Raw genomic sequence first — 5,000 nt, 5'->3', positions numbered from 1 at the left:
CGGCATTGCTTGTTTGGAACCACAACTACTCGCAGCAGTGGCTTGTTGCTGGTGAGCTCTCTGCCTATGATGCATTTTGTATAATGGGAACAGGCCTAATGGCAACCGAATCCTAAATGTGGATCCAGATCATGACCAGTGTCACATATCTTCCTCTCTCTCTCTTTCCCATCACTGTTTCGTCAATAAAATAAAAGATAATATTGAAGTGCTTCAAGTTTCTGATATTTTTCAGAAATTAATACTTGTATGGTGTTTTGGAATGAAAGCACTCATATGCAACAGTGTGTACTTCAGTGTTTTTAAATCACACTGGTTAAGTGCTCTCTTTCTTTCTACCTCTCGTACTGTATTTGCCCTTGTCTCGCTGCAAATACTGTCTCACAGGCCCTCTATGAAATGCATGCAGGTATAGTTCCTGGCATGGAGGTATAGTTCCTGGCATGGAGCTGTTATCTACCGCTATGCTATATTTTCACACTCCTATGTGGTACTGCTGCCTAGAACTTTGCCTCCCCATTGGCCGCTGAGGCCTCCTCAAAGCAGGAAGCAGAGCCAAGAATCTGTCCGACCTTCCCCAGTATAAACTATGTATGACCAGGGTCATTCACGGTACATCTCACCAGATACCATATCTTTGACCTCTTTAAGTCATTCAAGTAGAACTTAGAAATAATAAACCACTACATAACTTCACAACACCAACTCTGTGTCTAAATGTTTTTCAGCGTTGCCCTAGAAAGGCAAAGAGCAGGTGTGAGTTGAGCAGTGGTTTTCAAACTTGTTGTGCCCAAGCTCCAAGGTCAAAAATTCAAGTAGTAAAGAAAAAATCACACCCGTGTGAACTGAGTGGTGTAAGGTCTTATATAGACTGATCAGCTTTGGTCTGACGTAATGTCTGACGTAATGAAATCACACCCGTGTGAACTGGGTGACCATAGCAACCGTGCTCATTTTTTGAGCACAGACAGACAGACACGTAAACTAACAAAGCCAGTTGTAGGAGTGGTTTACACCACTCAAAAAGTAGATTCTGGGGGGGAGGGGAGAGATACATAAAATAAAGCCATTTAATGACATGCCCAAAATAGCGATGCCAGGTTGAAAGTAGTTAAACCCTTTATTCCCAGGTACGTACAGTATATATACGTATGTCGACGCTAGGTGGCGTCATATCCCAAGTCTGTATATATACGTACCCCAACGTAGACTCCGTCTATATAATGGTTGATGCCTACGGAAGCCTTTAATATTGGTCCGGTTCCCATAGCAACGCCCCACTGTTCCAACTATGGGATTGCAAATATATTCACACCGTCTTCTTAAAGTGAACGTGTATGCTGGCCCCTGGAGCTGGGGTTTATGCTAACAGCTAGCGGTAGAGATAGAGTTAAATGTAAAAAATCTGCATAAAATATTGATATATTTAAAAGTAAATCTGAATCTTTTTTATCATTGTATATATTATGGTAAATCATATTGGATAGTATATTCCTTACCTGCCTTTAGAGGTAGAGTATCTGGTGATATAAACTCTGCTGAGACCTTCAAAACACACAAAATAAGTAACTGCTATTGATTGGGAAATACAAATACATTATTGTTTTGTCTACCTCTGTAAACTGACTATTCAGGCGTGCTTCTGTTTGTAATTGTGTAAGGTACTTTTTTTCCACCCTAAAGGGAAGCTTTGAGGCAGTCATTGCCTTACAAAGTTGCAAACTACACCATTGCTGCCTTATAGACGTGAATCAGGGAAATAACAAACCTTATGCACCAGATGTGTTGTAAGTGCGACATCTAGTGGCCAAATGTTGTCTGTTGCACCTGTAAATGAAGACTTGGGATTTTAGAGTGTTTCCTAAATGAACACTCTATGAAGGAGGCTCTGCTGGCAGTGAGTGTGAGCATAGTACTGTATCGACTTCTCATCTTATGCCAATCCATTGTGGTTTTGTAAATATTTTAAAGGTTAAGCGTAACTGAGCACTATAGTCACTCTAAATTGAAAGAGACTAGCTGCTCTTCGGTAGCAAACATCGGCCTCTTGTCTCTTGTTTTCTTTGAGCTTATTGCTCAGAGTGCGTTCAAACATTTTTGCGTCCAACTGTGGCGTGTTATGCATTTATGGATGTTTTCAGTATGCATGCTACCATGCAGTGTGCGACCATGCATAAATGGTTCTCCTGAAAGTAGTGGCAGCCAGAGGAGCGCATGAAAATACTATGTTGAATAATGCATAACAGCAACAACGGGTCAAAGGACATCTTGTTTCTCAGATTGTTGTTTTTACATTTAGTTTTAACTGCACACAAGTAAAACTTGATGCCAAAACAGGAAGGCAGCGATACAATACAATGGTATCAACTACAAAATATCAAGATTTGGTCGGGAAGAAAAAAAAGAGAAGGAAAATAAAACACCCCAAGGGCCTCATTAAGACATAGCACATTTCATTTCCTGTCTTGACAGTGTGGTGTAAGACTGGATAGCGTTATTGGCATTTGGATTGTATGTGTATCCTGGTGATTATCCAGCCTCCCTGTATGTGTATCCTGGTGATTATCCAGCCTCCCTGTATGTGTATCATGGTGATTATCCAGCCTCCCTGTATGTGTATCATGGTGATTATCCAGCCTCCCTGTATGTGTATCATGGTGATTATCCAGCCTCCCTGTATGTGTATCCTGGTGATTATCCAGCCTCCCTGCGACCCATGGCTCACAGTCTGTAGTAGGAGTGCATCAGTGTAGCCTCATCTCCGGCCAGGGCACAAACAGGCTAATTTATCTCCCCCCAGCGGGCATTCACACACACACACACACACACACACACACACACACACACACACACACACACACACAGACAGACAGACAGACAGACAGACAGACAGACAGACAGACAGACAGACAGACAGACAGACAGACAGACAGACAGACAGACAGACAGACAGACAGACAGACAGACACCAATGCACTGTCATACATATGCAGCTACAATAGATAAGTACAGTACTCGTTCACAATAGAAGAATAGGAACCCAGTGTTTTTCATGGTATCCGGGCGTATGGGGAGAGCCGTACGCGTTGCAGGGATATGTGAAGAATGCTTCTGGATCTCCGGGACGCTGGATGACCATGAATCATTGTGCGAGAATGTTTACTCAGGATTATGGTCCAAGACATCTCTATGACGACACCCTCCTGCAGTCAGGAGGGCCGTGAAGTACTGACCGCATGAAGTGTTCACTCAGAACGTGTTCTCACTCATTTGAAATGTTATCATAAACAATAGCGTCAACTAAGGTTACTTCTGCAACGTTCCATCACCTTACCTCCCCTCTTAGTCATTAAACAAGCTATACTTAGTAAACTAGTTGACCTGGGTGGGCTCTGTACTTTGGTCCATTGCACACCAAATCTTATATCGCAATGCAACGCGTCGTGGAGCTATTCATTTCAGATTAAGGATGCTAATGTTCAAGTGGTTAGAAATGGCTGCTCGTGGAATGTCAGAAACAGTGCAGTAGTTGAGTCCAGTATGTGAAAGGTCACAGGCTCGATCCATTAGCTGCCATATGACCTTGAGCTCATTGTAATCAGCTCTAGGGTATAGTAAGTAAGTGTCAACTAAATGTAACCTCTTTCTTAATGTAGTTTGTCTTTGCGGCAGAAAGTGTTGGTCCTATTTGTTAGTTGAAGACCAGCTGTCAGACACAAACTGTATCCAGTTCCCATGATGGAGAGAACGGCCTCCCTGATGTGATGCCAGCCAGAAGCATAGACTGATACAATCTACAGGCAACTCTCTCTCTCTCTCTCTGTCTCTCTCTCTGTCTCTCTCTCTCTCTGTCTCTCTCTTTTACTCTCTCTCCATGGTCACAATATGGAAGGCATGATAAGCACAATATAGAAGAAAAGATTGAGAGGAAACCTGTCGAGACGAGGAGGAAGAGGAAGAAAAATGACAGAGAGATGAGCAGGGAAAGAGACCAGGTGGGAGGAAAACAAGCTGACAGGAGATATATGTCTATATGGGGGGAAAAGGAGTGAGATAAAAGATGGAGTGGAGCCAGAATGAGAGAGGTAGAGACTAGAGAGAGAGAGAGAGAGAGAGAGAGAGAAGCTGTCGGAAAGAGAGGGATGGACGGAGGAAGAGAGAGTGAGAGAAAGAGAGAGTGAGCTGGAGTGAGAGGGACGGATGGAGGAAGATAGTGAGGGAGAGGGAGAGAAGTAAGGAATGTTGAATGAATGAATTGTGCGCTGGCGGGCACCATGCTGGGTTAGTTAATGATTGGTGCATATGTCAGCCCCACAGCTGCAGAGGAACACTCCGCCAGCCAGCTCACCAGCTGAGGAGCAGAGTGATGGGGGACAGGAGAGAGAGCTTTAGAGAATTTGGGCCGTGGACACAGCAATATGGAGAAAATAGCTGAGTGAGAGAAAAGCGCGAGGCAAAGTAGGTGAGACTATACAGTATGTATGTACGTGAAGTCAAGAAAGTGAGGCAGCAGCCTGATTGGATCAAGACTGGAGGGAGAGAGGAAGAGAACTTTGGCCAACTTAGTTTCCATTCTTCACTTATGCCGTCATCGAACTACAGCTACAGGTCTTATCCATTATATCATGCTGAAGTCCCTGAGGTGTGTCTTGTGTTGTCAGTAATGCAGTACAGAGGCAGCAAGCATGTGGGCGACAAAGTAACTGAAGGTCTTTAAGCGAAGGCGTTGGATCAAACTCAGCTGTGTTGTTGTATACCAAAAGGCCAATTTGCATTTCTTCCATATACCAGGTGCAAGCTGAGGGCAGACTGCAGTGCAACATTTGCTGTACTTGGCATTATAGAATGGTAGTATAATACATAAAGCATATAGAACCTGGTGTAGTGTATAAGAATATAATAGACCTATTATAGACCTATAGATCTCCAGGAGTGCTTTCACCTTCAGTGCCTTTGACTTTGCTTTTGTGCTGCAGCCACCTGAACAAGTATCCCTGTCT

At 43.5% G+C, this 5,000-nt stretch overlaps 1 protein-coding gene across 2 annotated transcripts in view; it reads left to right on the top strand.

The window, feature by feature from the left end:
• Window positions 1-5,000, top strand: part of fam20cb (FAM20C golgi associated secretory pathway kinase b) — a 69,490-nt gene that overhangs the window by 46,031 nt on the left and 18,459 nt on the right. The window lies entirely within an intron of this gene.

This window comes from Electrona antarctica, assembly GCF_951216825.1.
Source record: "Electrona antarctica genome assembly, chromosome: 22".
Classification (NCBI taxonomy): Eukaryota; Metazoa; Chordata; class Actinopteri; order Myctophiformes; family Myctophidae; genus Electrona; species Electrona antarctica.
The sequence above is the reverse complement of the archived record's forward strand: the minus strand, read 5'-3'. Positions and strand labels throughout refer to the sequence as shown.